The sequence below is a fragment of the Rana temporaria genome, chromosome 2 (assembly GCF_905171775.1).
Source record: "Rana temporaria chromosome 2, aRanTem1.1, whole genome shotgun sequence".
In the NCBI taxonomy this organism is placed as follows: Eukaryota; Metazoa; Chordata; class Amphibia; order Anura; family Ranidae; genus Rana; species Rana temporaria.
This window is the reverse complement of record NC_053490.1, coordinates 130,297,874-130,313,938: the sequence shown is the minus strand read 5'-3', so window position 1 is coordinate 130,313,938 and position 16,065 is coordinate 130,297,874.

Below are 16,065 nucleotides of genomic sequence, written 5' to 3'. Positions count from 1 at the left end.
GGTGTCAATCGTGTGTGGCGACAACCGGGTGATGAGTACAAAGACAAGTGTGTCTTGCCTCCAGTCAAGCATGGTCGTGGGAGTGTCATGATCTGGGGCTGCATGAGTGCTTCCGGCACTAGGCAGCTACAGTTCATTGAGGGAACCATGAATGCTAACATGTACTGAAGCATACATACTGAAGCAGAGCACGATCCCCTCCCTTCGGAGACTGGGACGCAGGGCAGTATTCCAACATGATAACGACCACATACACACCTCCAAGATGACCACTGCCTTGCTAAAGAAGCTGAGGGTAGAGGTGATGGACTAGCCAAGCATGTCTCCAGACATAAATAAACCCTATTGAGCATCTGTGGGGCTTCCTCAAATGGAAGGTCTCTAACATCCACCAGCTCCGTGATGTCATCATGGAGGATTGGAAGAGGACTTCAGTGGCAACCTGTGAAGCTCTGGTGAACTCCATGCCCAAGAGGGTTAAGGCAGTGCTGGAAAATAATGGTGGCAACACAAAATATTGACACTTTGGGCCCAATTTCACATTTTCACTTAGGGTGTACTCACTTTTTTTGCCAGCAGTTTAGACATTAATGGCTGTGTGTTGAGTTATTTTGAGGGAACAGCAAATTTACACAGTTATACAAGCTGTAAACTCACTACTTTATATTGTAGCAATGTGTCATTTCTTGGATGGATTGGGGACTGTGGAAGAAGGGGAGAATCAGAGAAGACATGATCAAACAACCTTTTTACACAATGCGCAGGATTAACCACTTAGGTTCCACATTGTGTATTACAAGCATGCTTCACTGCATATACAGACTGATTTTAATGTTGTGGGGTTAGTACTTTAACTGAACAGTTCTGCAAAGAAGAGTGGGCAAATATTTCGAAGTCTAGATGTGCAAAGTTAGTAGGGACAAATCCTCACAGACTAAAGGCTGCAATTAAAGCAAAAGGTGGTTCAACAAAATACTGACACAAGGAGGTAACCATTTTTACAACATAGTGATTTTGTTTTTGTTTTTTGTAGGGCTGTTACTGATCAAAATGTTTCTGTTCGATTAATCGATTTTTTTTAAATCGATTAATCGACTAATTTCGATTAATTATAACGCACATACAGATCCAACTACTTTTAGCTGATCTCCTTGCAGGCTGATTCCCAGTGCAGCTACCAACCACTGGAAAAATGGATAGCAGGATACAAAAAACACACAAAGGCAGCGCTCGATGGGAATAGCATTAAAACTTTTATAGTCTTCAAGTAGGTAACCAAATAAATATTGCACTGGAGATAAAATTGATGTAGCTACATAAACTGTACAAATGGTGCGAGTAATACAAAACAGTAGCAAAAGCAGTCATAAAAACATGTAGCCAAGTATGATACTGGTATAAAAATGTGTACAACGATACCACTCCTGAATCCAGATGAGGAGAGGTTAACATCAGCCCGTCGGCATGTAGATGTCCCATTAAGGGAACTATCACAACTCCCAGTGGATGGCTGTAGAATCCCAGGTTGATAGAGGGAAGTTATGAAGGGAAGTGCAACAGCCCTAGCGTGTGGCAGATAGTAAGGCCCCGCCGGCATGCAGATATGAAGGCACAGCAAAGGAGCCCTTCAGATGGACACGGCAAGCCCTGTCGGTGTCTGTGACATCACCGGATCTCCGGCGGAACTCCCTGAAGGCCCAGAAGCCGGCGGTGAGGTGAGTACCAATCAAAAGAATTTTAATCGATCAAAAATATTTTGATCGATCAAAAAAAATTAAAGATTAATCGATTAATTAAAAGTTAATTTGCACAGCCCTAGTTTTTTGTTCTTCTTACATGTTGGCATTATATCTTTCACTTGGATGTTATATACAGCTGGATAAAACAAAAACTGTGTCTGTCTTCATTTCAGGCTGAAAAACAACAAAATGGCATTATTTTAAAGGAGGGGGGGGTAATCTTTTCTATACCCACTGTTCGCAAGTACATGAATATAAAACAATTGCAATCTCAACATAGCTAAGCATAATAAAGAAATAAAAAACGTCTCTTTTGAGTCCTTATTACATAAATGTATTACATGACATAATGAAAAGAAGTAAACATACACTGGTTTATTAGTGGTGACCAGGGTAGGTTATTCTGAGCCTAGATTAAAGCGGGAGTTCACCTGAAAAAAAAATTTTAACATTAGATTTAGGCTAATCAATGCCGTACTTACCGTTTTCAAGATAGATGTTCTCCGCCGCTTCCGGGTATGGGCTGCGGGACTGGGCGTTCCTATTTGATTGACAGCCTTCCGATGGTCGCATACAGCGCTTCACCAGTTGCCGAAAGAAGCCGAACTTCGGTGCGGCTCTATACGGCGCCTGCGCACCGATGTTCGGCTACTTTCGGAAACTCGTATGCGACGGTCGGAAGGCTGTCAATCAAATAGGAACGCCCAGTCCCGTAGCCCATACCCGGAAGCGGCGGGAGAACATCTATCTCGAAAACGGTAAGTACGGCATTGATTTAAAAAAAAATACCTGTTTCTGCTCCCCTTAAATAGCCTCAATCTAATGTTAAAAATGTATTTTTTTGGCTGAACCTCCACTTTAAGAGTAGAGTTACACCATAGATAAAAAATGTTATGTAATGTGAGGACAGTTTCTCTTCCCATACATAACTTTGTTTTAATGGGATAATCTGATTAATGATTTCCACTGAGTTATGGTGGGAGAGGATGAGTTCATTCATTCATTGGCGTGGCTTTCTGAGGCATAAACAGCGTTTCTTTCAGAAATATTCTAGTGCAATGTGGCCAACACTCTTCATTTAGTATGCCAAACAAGCAAACAAACTTCATGTGTACAGGAGAGAGGGAGTTATAACTAGCATGCACAGTGACTACCTGCTTTCAGAACTCAGAGATCGATGGACAACCCGTATAAGATGCATGAAATCTGCCTGAGGTCGGGTACAAGATATACATTTAGGTTTGTTAAATGACGTATAATTGCATCAATTTATTATTAACTACACGTGAGACTAACATATGTGAGGTGCAGATATCATCCCATTTCTCTGTGAACATGGTTGACCTCAGGGTTAGCCATTTAGCCTTGACGGTAAGTGGGGTTTTACCACTGCCGGCAAACAAGACTTTTTGCAAACACCTACAAAAATAAAGTGGAACTTGGTGTCACTCGCCCCGTCGCAAAAGGTCTCCCATCTATTTTTATTTTATAGAGTGTACTATACGCCAAAGAGGTTATATAAGTTTGGCAGGAAAGCAGATGACAAATGCCCCAGATGCCAAATCACAGGCGATCTAATACACATGATGTGGAGGTGCCCAAAGCTACACAAGTACTGGGGTAAAGTAATAGAGATCATAAATACCGCTTTTGGGATGGACTTGGAGCTGGAGGCATTGGTTTGCCTGCTGGGTTGTCTAGATGAGAGATTTGAGCCAAGAGGAAGTAAGGTAGCTGCTATAAGGTGCTTGTTTCAAGCTAGAAAATTGATCGCACAGAAATGGCAGTCAGAGAAAGCGCCCACATCAGCAGAATGGGAAAACGTGATTAACGCCACAGTATGGAAAGAAAAAGTAACACTAACCAGACAAGGGAATTTAAACAAATTTAAAATTATGTGGGAGCCTTGGCTGAGGAGAATGGGCTGTCCACCATAAGTAGAGAAGGGGAATAAAGAAAGACCAGTGGGGCAAGCCATGAGCGAGGTGGAGAGGTAACAGAGAATGGGATCGTAACCTTTTGGTGTTAAAAATGTAATTTAAGGAGAATGTGTTAATAGTAAAATATAGTTCAAAGGCATAGGTGTGTTTTCGGGATATAAACCAGAAGGGGGGGGGAGGGTTATGGGTAAAAGGAGGAACAGTAGTAGCAATAAAGAAGTGTATTATGTAAGGATATATGTCGTGTAAAATGTTTTTATATCTTTTTTCTTCTTGAATGGAACAAAATGAATAAAGAATATTTGAATTAAAAAAACAAAAATAAAGTGGAAATTGGGCTTTGGGACCATGTGATTTTAAGACCCTATTAGTAGGTAGAGTTGGAGACGGGGGTGAAGATAAAAATGTCTGATGAAGCCCAAACTCAGAGAGAAGAAGAGGGAAGTCTTTCTGCACGCAGCTTCATCTTCTTTTCTCCAAAGTCTGCAAGAAAACATTTGGATTTTAATCTGATTTATATGCTGAAAACTTTTAAAAGCTACAGACCAGATTGAACACCCCCACACTAGATCACAGTTCAGCCCAAAGACACAAAGCTGGCCTCTACTCTACTAAGGACTCTGGAGTCCTGCAGGACGGATAACAGAAAGACATGGAGGTGTTTTTTTATAGAAGAAAGCAGAGGCTGACGCAATGCCTGCTCTAGAACATAGAACACTTAATGGTATATTGGTACATAGAAAAGCTGTATTTGGGGGGGGGGGGGGTAAAAAGGTGAATTTTAAATATAACTAAAAGGCAAACATTTTTTTTTTCAGTTTTGAACAGAGTAGAGATGGATTAGAACAATTATTAGTCTTTTTGTGCTGTCTGTGTGCCCTTTTTCACCAGGAAGCTGTCAGTACAGTGACAGATTCCTGAGCTCATCTCTAATTCAGAATTAGAGTCAAGTCATGAAGAAGAAACAACAGGTCATCCTGATGCTACAGTTAGGCTGCTTTCACATTGCAGCGTGGAGCCACGGTGATGGTATAGCCGCGCTATTTGTAGCGCGGCTATACCGTCGTATTTACCGCGATATTCGGGCGCTAGCGGTGAGGTTTTAACCCCTGCTAGCGGCCGAAAAAGGGTTAATACCGCGGTATTACCGCGCTTTCCCATTGATTTCAATGGGAAGGTGCGGTATAGGAGCGGTGAACACACCGCTCCTATACCGCGGTAAAGATGCGGCTAGCAGGACTTTTGGTGCGCTCCTGCTAGCGCACCGCTTCAATGTGAAAGCCTTCGGGCTTTCACATTGAACACTGCAGGGCATGATTTTTCATGTGGTACAGCAGCGCTATTTTTAGCGCTGTACCGCATGAAAAACGCCCCAGTGTGCAAGGGGCCTTAAAGAGACCATTGGATTTTATGTGCATCTAATATATTTTTTTAATATTATTTACCTGTAAAAGTTTCACCTGTGTAGACATCCAAAAGCAACGAGACCCTGGCAGCCACCATCATGGGAGTTATATCAGCATCCACAGCAGCATCACTAAAGCAACTTTCTATAGCAGGCATCAATAAAAGGGGGACCGCGGTCCGGACCTGGACCAAGTCAAAGTCCTGTCCACACTGCCACCACTGTGCCATTTATCTGCCTCTGTTCCTCCCACTGCTGCTGTCATCTTCACAGCAGGGCAGAAAGCAGGAGAGTCTGCATAGAGAGTGGAAGCTGCTCCACTTTTTAAGTTAACCAGTGGTTGGTTGCAACAACGTGGGGTAGTCCCAGCAACCAATCACCCACTTATTAACAGGAAAAGTTTGAAAGCTCTGGCCATCCATCCAGACTGATAGCACATTATGCAAAGAGTGGACTGCTATGTAAACAGAGGCACTGAGATGTGAGCCATGTCCACATCCATCTTTACAACCGCTACCTCACTCCCAGTAAAAGTATGGGATCCTGCATGGTGTAGGAAGTGCATTTGCAGGCTCTTACTGACAGGACCACTAGAGCCAATGCAATCCTTAAGAACGAAAGGACTAGCATTGTCATGTTTTTTTTTTTTTTAACAATCAAAGGTGCTTTATTGTCATAAGAAGGCTAGATTACAGTATACCAGTTGACACAGTACAATACACTACATGAAAATTAGATATATTCACATATATAATACAACTTGGGTCAGGCAAAATATGAAATAACAGTGCAGCACTCATGAGAACAAGTAAGGGCCCTTTCACACGGGTCCGTTTTTTACAAGTCCGTTTACGGACTCACGATGCATCCCTATGGGATTGTGGACGTTAGCGGATGAGCATCCGCTAACGTCCGTAAAGATCCGCCTCCGCAAAGATCCGCTTTTTCAGACAGAAGAAAACCCTATTTGTCTTCCGTCTGGCGGAACGGATCGGATGAATACGGAGACACGGTCCGTATTCATTCGATTCCCCATAGGGGAGAGCGGAGGAAAGACAGGGCGGTCTCTGCACAGTGTGCGGGGACCGCCCTGTCCGCCAACAGCTCAGCGGGGATTTACAGATGATCCCCGCTGAGCAGACGGACACACACGGGGCGGATCAATATGGATCCGCTCCGTGTGAAAGGGCCCTTAGAGGGTAAGTCCTCCAACAGTTGTACCTCCACCACAGCCCGCCCAGTGACCACAGAAAATAAGGCACCAGGGATATTAGGAGGAGATCCAGGGAACCCACACCTTCTCATATTTCCACGGACAACCCCGATTCATGTATGTGATCCTATATATAGGTAAGGCCGATTTGACCTTGCTTCCCAGGAGGAGAGGGACGGAGGGGAAGGGACGATCCATTTAAGGAGAATCTCTTTTTTAGTATAGAATAAAAGATAGGAGATCAGTAATTTCAAGTGGTGAGAGCGTTGTGCATCCTTGTGAACAGGGCCAGTTCAGGTAGAGCCTGAAGGGACAATTGTATTGTGAAATTTTATTTCACTAAACACCGCTGACCAATAGGTCGCTATGATGGGGCAATCCCAAAACATATGGAAGAAAGTACTAACTTGAGTTTTACATTTAGGGCATATGTGGTCTCTGTCTGGAAATATGCGATGTAGGTTTTGGGGACTATAGTAGATTCTATGGAGGAATTTTACCTGGATGAGTTTGTCCTTGGATGCAATAACCAGCTTAGGACCATAGTTGAGGCAGTCTTCCCATCCCTCCCTGTCCAATGATGGTATGTCTCTATGCCATGCATCCCACAGTCTCTCAATCTTGGGGGAGTCTTTGCCCAGTAGTGCACCGTATAGGGTAGAGAGAGGTTTAGCAAGGTCCACGGAGCCAGAAGTTTCTAGGGTCAGCCTGAAGGAAGGGCACTCGAGGAAACTGGGCCTTAGCAGCATGCTTAAGTTGCAGATACCGAAACCGCATCCACTGGGGCAGATGGAATTTGAGAATTAAGTCCAAGAGTGTTAGCAACTCACCCCAGGTCATAACCTGGTTCAGAGTTGTGATACCATATTGGGCCCACACATGGGGGTCCGGGATGGTTCAGAAGTGCGGCAAAGTGGGGTTCCCCCACAGTGGATGTGAAGGAGACCATTGATCCGGTCACAAATAATATCGCCTAGCAGCTGTCCACACCCTCCACGTCACCCGGATAGGCCCGGGGGGCTTCAGTGTATGATCCAGCATTGTCATGTTTAATGGAGGTAAAGCTTACCCGCTTTTTTTTTTTGGGGGGTTTACATATACTTCAAATGTTCTCCAGGTTTATTATGTTCATATTACTTGATTAAATGCTAGAAATGGTAGGGATTGGTACTCATACTAATGGGTGGGCAAAACAAGTACATTTACACACAAAGCAAAGGTGTCAAAGAATACCTACAGCTACCATATATGTCTAGCCAATGTACCTACATTTACAGCTGCCACCTAAATTCTTTCTAATGTAATCATTGGAAGAACATGTTCCCTCACTGAAAAGAAGTACACACAGTACAGTTAAACCTTGGTTTGTGAGCATAATTTGTTCCAGAAACATGCTTGTAATCCAAAGCACTTGTATATCAAAGCATTTTTTTTTACAGGGTATAAAAGAGAAGAGAGGCACCTCCGCACCCCCCTAGCAATGCCTCTGCAGTTAATGAAAAATAGTATTGTAACTTCCAGTCATATACAAAAGCTGTTCAGAGTTTACAATCTACATTCTCTATGACAAACAATATAGTATTGTATTTTTAGCCTGGGCACATATTTGCCACATTGAACCCCAAAACAGATCATTAATATAGCAGGGAATGGTACCATGACCAGTGTATCATTTAATGGCGACCTAATCAGTTATGTGGTCAGTGATACACTTTGTATTATTTCCTTTCCAATTGAGGGGTGATATAGGGTAGTTTGGGGTGGTATAGGGCAAGTTAGGGTTGCATAGGGCAAGTTGGGGTGGTATAGGGCAAGTTAGGGTGGTACAGGGCAGGTTGGGGTGGTATAGTGCAAGTTGGGGTGGCATAGGGCAAGTTGGGATGGCATGGGAAAGGTTGGGGTGGTACAGGGCAAGTTAAGGTGGCATTGGGCAAGTTATGGTGGCATAGGGCAGATTGGGTGGTACAGGGCAAGTTAGGGTGGCACAGGGCAAGTTGGGGTGGCATGGGAAAGTTTGGGGTGGTACAGGGCAGGCTGGGGTGGTACAGGGCAGGCTGGGTGGTACAGGGCAGGCTGGGGTGGTACAGGGCAGGCTGGGGTGGTACAGGGCTGTTTGGGGGGTACAGGGCAGGCTGGGGTGGTATAGGGCTGTTTGGGGTGGTACAGGGCAGGCTGGGGTGGTACAGGGCAGGCTGGGTGATACAGAGCAGGCTGGGGTGGTACAGGGCAGGCTGGGGTGGCACAGAGCAGGCTGGTGTGGTATAGGGCAGGCTAGGATTGCACAGGGCAGGCTGGGCATGTCAGCAAAAAAAAACAGGATGGTGTCACCCCTCTAGCGGGTGTCACCCGGTGCGGACCGCACCCCCTATGAAGGATCGGACGAACACGGACCGTATGTCCGTGTTCATCCGATCCGATCCGGCAGACGGAAGAAAAATAGGATTTTCTTCCGTCCGATTTTGCGGAGGCAGACAAATTACAGGTGACAGCGGATGGTCATCCGCTGACACCCGTAATCACATAGGGACCCATGTATGTCCCGTTTTCATCCGCAACGGATGTCCAAAATGGGGGTGGGAGTGACACAGCCCCAAATCCACAATGGCTCAAAAGTGATATGGTCCAGAAATATTTAGACAGAATAAAGGTGGATAAAGCACCTGGACCTGATGGCATCCATCCACGGATCCTAGGTGAGTTGAGCTCTGTCATTTCAAAGCCACCGTATCTAATATTTAGGGACTCATTAAAGACAGGAATAGTACCACTGGATTGGCGCAGGGCCAATGTGGTGCCCATATTTAAAAAGGGAACAAAGTCTTTACCAAGTAACTATAGACCTGTTGTTAGTTTAACTTCTATAGTTGGGAAGATACTGGAACGTTTAATAAAAGACCACATGGATGAGTTCTTGCTGGAAAAAAACTATTAAAGCAGCAGACAACATGGATTCATGAAAGACAGAAGTTGTCAGACAAACCTGATTTCCTTTTATGAAGAGGTAAGTAAAACCCTGGACAGAGGCGTGGCTGTGGACGTGATATATTTGGATTTTGCAAAAGCGTTCGATACAGTTCCGCACACACGGCTCATGTGTAAGGTAAAGTCTACAGGATTGGATATATCAGTTTGTAAATGGATAGAAAACTGGCTGAAAGACAGAATTCAGAGAGTCGTGGTTAATGATTCTTACTCTGAATGGTCCAATGTTATGAGTGGTGTACCCCAAGGTTCAGTGCTGGGACCCTTACTTTTCAATATATTTATAAATGATATTGGGTCTGAGATCAAAAGTAACATTTCTGTCTTTGCAGATGACACCAAGCTATGCAGTGGAATAACGTCCTTACAGGATGTCGCCAATTTACAAGCCGACCTCAATGCTCTGTCTGATTGGGCGACTAAGTGGCAGATGAGGTTTAATGTAGATAAATGTAAAGTTATGCACTTGGGGGCTAAGAATATGCATGCATCATACATACTAGGGGGAGTACAACTGGGGGGGTCTGTAGTGGAGAAGGATCTGGGGGTTTTAGTTGATCATAAGCTCAATAATGGCATGCAATGCCAAGCTGCGGTTTCCAAAGCGAGCAAAGTCCTTTCTTGTATTAAGAGAGGTATGGACTCCAGAGACAGAGATATAATTTTGCCCCTGTACAAATCATTAGTAAGACCTCATCTGGAATATGCAGTTCAGTTTTGGGCACCAGTTCTCAAAAAGGATATAGGAGAACTGGAGAAAGTGCAGAGAAGAGCAACCAAACTGATAAGAGGCATGGAGGAGCTCAGCTATGAGGAAAGATTAGAGGAACTAAATTTATTCACTCTTGAGAAGAGGAGAATAAGGGGGGATATGATCAACATGTACAAATATATAAGAGGTCCATACAGTGAACTTGGTGTTGAGTTATTCACTTTACGGTCATCACTGAGGACAAGGGGGCACTCTTTACGTCTAGAGGAAAAGAGATTTCACCTCCAAATACGGAAAGGTTTTTTCACAGTAAGAGCTGTAAAAATGTGGAACAGACTCCCTCCAGAGGTGGTTCTGGCCAGCTCAGTAGATTGCTTTAAGAAAGGTCTGGATTCTTTCCTAAATGTACAGAATATAACTGAGTACTAAGATTTGTAGGTATAGTTGATCCAGGGTAAATCCGATTGCCTCTCGGGGGATCAGGAAGGAATTTTTTCCCCTGCTGTAGCAAATTGGATCATGCTCCGCTGGGGTTTTTTGCCTTCCTCTGGATCAACTGTGGGTATGGAGTTGGGTGTATAGGATTTTACTGTGTTTTTTTATTTTGTTTTTTGTGGTTGAACTGGATGGACTTGTGTCTTTTTTCAACCTGACTATGTAATTATGTAACTATGTAACGGACGGATGAAAATGCGTCGCACGTGTGAAAGGGCCCTACTGTTAACTGTTAAAATCGTGGATCCTCTCTCCCCTCTAGATACCCCTAATGGGAGCACTTTTGTGTCCCGAGAAGAGCGAACACCCACTGTGCGTTTACTTAGTATGAGTATTAATTCTCATAACATGTGTAATGTATAACTACTATTGTACTTATTCATAAAACAAAACAAAACAAAACAAAACCTGCACTTTGTATTATTTGACTGAGAGGTTTATCCTCATTATCATGCGACTGTTTGACTTTCTTTAGCCACTGTAAGCATACTAAATAAATGTTTGCAGTAGAAATAAGTAAATACAAATACATATATATATATATATATATATATATATATATATATATATATATATATATCTATACACACACACTATATTGTCAAAAGTATTGGGACACCTGCCTTTACACGCACATGAACGTGGCATCCCAGTCTTAGTCTGTAGGTTTCAGTATTGCTCTGGTCCACCCTTTACCGCTTTAACAGCTTCAACTCTTCTGGGAAGGCTGTCCACAAGGTTTAGGAGTATGTCTATGGGAATGTTTGACTGTTCTTCCAGGTTGTGAGGTCAGGCACTGATGTTGAACGAGAAGACCCGACTCGAAGTCTCCGCTCTAATTCATCCCAAAGGTGTTCAATTGGGTTCAGGTCAGGACTCTGTGCAGGTCAGTCAAGTTCCTCCACCCCAAATACGTTCTTCTATGTCGTTATGGACCTTTCTTTGTGCACTGGTCCAAATCATTTGGTGAAGTGGGGATTAAGGTGTGGGGTTGTTTTTCAAGGGTTGTGTTTGGCCCATTAGTTTCAGTGAATGGAACTCTTAGGCCCCTTTCAGCGGTGATCTCTCCTTTGATCCCCGCTGAGCCGGGGGATGACAGGTCGGTCCCCGCACACTGTGCAGGGACCGCCCTGTCTTTTCTCCGTTCTCCCCTATGGATGGATCGGATGATCACGGATCGTCTGTTCGTGTTCACCCGATCTGATCTGCCAGATGGATGGAAAAGTAGGTTTTTCCTCCGTCACACTTTGGCGGATCGGAGCGGGTCGGAGGTCAGCGGGCATGTCACCGCTGACATCAGCGGCTCCATAGAGGAGCACGCAGTGCCCGTTCAGGTCCGTCTAAAAAACTGGCAAAAAAAGTGCCCGTGTGAAAGAGCCCTAAAAGTGTCAGCAGACCAAGACATTTTGGACAATTTCATGCTTCCAACTTTGTGGGAACAGTTTGGGTATGTATATATATATATATACTGTATATATGTGTGTGTGTGTGTGTGTGTGTGTGTGTGTGTGTGTGTGTGCGTGTATTTGTGTTTTTGGCGGTGCCCCAACATGATCACTGATTCAGCACAATTTCAATTAGGCAAATCTATTCATTAAAACAAAGGAAAAAATATAACTCTGAAAAATAATGTAAACAATTGAAAATAATATTTCAGGTAAACTTGGAACTAGCATAGGATATTTGTTACGTCTGAAGTATTATTATAGTATATTTCCTTATGAAAAAGTTCTTAAAAAATAACTGGGCCAATAGCTCCAGGCCTATGTGAACAGCGTAAACTAAAAAAAAAATCAGATTTCGGAAAGAGCACTTCTGAGTAACAAAAACCATATTATACTATGTGAGGGTGCCAGGAGAATTAAATAATAAAAATGAAAGAAGAGTTATCATTCTCAACGTAGGAAACAAATCTAGGACAAGACCCTAGTCTTCCTTTTAGAATTCATAAATCAGCCCCACAATACAGTAGACTTTACAGTGTTCAGATCTCTCAGCTATGCGTATAGTTGCTTATATGATCTATTGTTTCCATATACTGAATACTAGCTTAACAAACCCTAATGCCCTGTACACACGGTCTGATGAAAACGGACCGATGGATTTTTTCATCAAATATCCGATGAAGCCGACTTTCATCAGTCTTGCCTACACCCCATTGGTTAAAAATCCGATCGTGTCCAACACGGTGACGTAAAACACAACGACGTGCAGAGAAAAATTAAGTTCAATGCTTCCGAGCATGCATCGACTTGATTCTGAGCATGTGTGGATATTTGATCGATGGATTTCCCCACAGACGATCGTTTTTTACTATCGGTTTTTTAACCATACGAAAATTTTAAAACAGGTTCTATTTTTTTTCACCGATGGGAAAAAAACTGATGGGGCCCACACACGATCGGTTCGTCCGATGAAAACGGTCTGTTTTCATCGGATGAACCGATCGTGTGTACAGGGCATAAGTGTTGTCCCCCTGTACAAAGATTTTCAGAAAAATGCCAGCTGAAATAATCCTCCTATTATGAAAGCACACTGGGATAGTTACATGTACATAGAACTTAGATCTAAGTTATCTATCAATGCTTCTGCCATGGCAAGCATGCTTTGTATTAGTACCAATGAGAATGATAAAAATATGAGGATAGAATCATATGTTTATTATATAAGAAAGGCATCTAGCTACAAAATAAAATAAAGATCATGCTGCATTAAATGTGAGACGGAAATGTTCACTAATAATACAAAACAAAATCTTTGCACTTGCTTAAGCATCTTTTTAGGTTATTATATGCTTTTAGAACTGACTTATTGTCTTTGTGTTGAATTTATAAAAGGCAAAAAACAGAGTTTATGTAAATTGAAGTGCTTTACACTGCGAAATAACTGTAGCTGTGTGTGTTGACTGCAGAGGTTAGATCCACTTAAATGTTCAGCAATATAAACACAAACATGCACAATAAAATACTCCCCAATAAGATGAATTACATTAATTTCTGCCTATATATTCTGCTAGAAACATAAAAGAGTGATGGCAGAAAAAAAGACCAAATGCCCCATTTCTTTTAACTTTTATTTAATCTTTTTTGTCTGGGTATAAAGTAGATCTATGGTATACAGTAGATCTATGTCTGTCCCAAGCAAATTTGAATCCACTTACCGTTGACTGACTCACCACCTCTGCTCGAAGTCTATTCCAAGCATCAACTACTTTTTTGGTAGAGCACACTTTCTAAGATAAATTTTGAACTTTCGTCATGCTAGTTTGAGGCCATGTCCCCATGTTCTTGACCTTGAATAATATTGCAAATATTGCCCTCCTAAACATTATTCAGCCCCTTGATGTATTTAAAGGTTTCAATCATGGCTCTCTTTTCCAGTGGCAGCTGGTGCTCAAACTTTTTGGGTGGGGCGCAAACAAACTGAAAAGTACTGTGCCATCAAATGCTGCCACTGTACCCATCAAATGCTGTCACTGTGCCCATCAAATGCTGCCACTGTGTCATCAAATGCAGCCACTGTGTATATCAAATGCTGCCACTCTGCCATCAATAACCTGCCACTGTGCCCATCAAACGCAGCCACTATGCCCATCAAATGCAGCCACTGTGCCCATCAAACATAGCCACTGTGCCCATCAAACGCTGCCACTGTGCCCATCAAACACAGCCACTGTGCCACTAAGCATAGCGCTCACAGGTCACATTTTCTGGCTCTAATCAGGTGCTTTAAAAACACCCCCTGCCGCTGTAATTCAGGTGCGCAGTGCCCACAAAGGATCTGGACGCCTTAATAGGGGGTGGCAGCGGTGGCAATGCATGAATCTATCCAAATAAAGAATGGCTGGAGAGAGGGGACGGCGAAGGTATGGATGCACCGCCACTGCTCTTTTCCAATTCACATACTATAAGCACATTAAAAAAAAGTGCTGTTTACCTGTTAACTTACTGAAAAATCTAATTTAGTTCTCCCCTTCTATGTAATGTTGAGGGGGGAGGTGGGAAGTAATGTTTGCCATAATAAGTCCAGTCTATACTGTGCTATCTCCACTATCAGTTGTACACTAGATATGCAGGAGCATCTATCCTCACAAAGGGTTAACAACCTCAAAGCTAGGGTGGTATATTGTAAGTTGATGCACCTAAAAAAAAAACTCTCTCACTTTGCCCCTATCTATTCTAAGCATTCAAATCTGCTTATAATGGACTATTAATACACCTGCTCCAAAGAAACAACTAGAAAGTTAATAACTCTATACTATATATATATATATATATTTTTTTTTTTTTTTTAGATATGCTATATGAACAGCATAACAAACATATAAACACATAACAAACATATAGCAAGGGTGGAACTACACTTTAAGCAATTGCACGGTAACCAAATACACATAGGGGGAGATTTACTAAAACTGGAGCACACAGAATCTGGTACAGCTGTGCATAGCAGCCAATCAGCTTCTAGGTTTCATTGTGAAACCTTAATTGAGCAAGCTGAAGTTACTATGCACAGCTCCGCCTGATTCTGTGTGCTCCAGTTTTAGTAAATATACCCATACCTTCTTCTATCTGATTGTAAACACTCTAAGCAACATAGAAACCCTAAAGTCTAGCAAGCTGAATGGCCATATATTTCTTAAATACATTTGATGACAAAATACAAGATATCTGCTCTATGAAACAATAAAAACAGGGTTTTGTGTTATTAGAATAATAATTAAAAGAATTAATAATTTGCTTGCTCCAGTCTTTTTTTTTTTTTAAATAATGAAAAGAAAACAGTAAGGGAGAAATCAGTGGCATTTCAGAATATCTCAGAGTGAGTGTTTTTCAAATTTTCAAAATATTTCAAAAAGATTTCCTTGAAACAATCTCCATCCATTTTCTCAACAAACTATAATAGATTTTACCCAACACTTGTAAACTCTGTTTCACGTGCTAGATCACAAAACGTAGTATATATAAACAAATGTTTCAAACATCTGATTCCTCCTGTATTGAATTGTATTGTAACTGCACTGTCTGCCCCCATGTTGTAAAGTGCTGTGCATACTGTATTTAAATCCTGTATTATAATAATGACAATAATAATAATAAACAAAAAAAAGAGAGTGTCCATAGGGACCAATCAAGTTTCAGCTTAAATTCTCTGGGAAAAGCAAGCAATTTGATTGGTCACTGTGGGCACGATCTTTCTTTGTTTCTATTATTTTTCAGGGTTGAAGATGTCATATGCACAGTAATCAGAAAATATATGATGCACCAGGTTTTGTCTGCATCTAACACAGTGGTTCTCAACCTTGGGTCGGGACCCCCTCGGGGGTCGAATGACGATTTGCCAGGGGTCACCAAATCCTGGGCTGTTCCTGAAGCCCCCACAGCCTCTTTGCAGCCACCCATTCAGTTCACGGCATGGCTGGGGAGCAGAGACTATAGGTCAGCTGACTGGTGAGGAATGTGAAGTGGGAGGGGCTGGAGGAGACCCCATCTCCTGATTTTGACATAGGTGTCACTGCTGCGAGACACCACAGAGCTGGAGACACAGTGAAGCCGGAGACACAATGAGTAAAAGTCCCC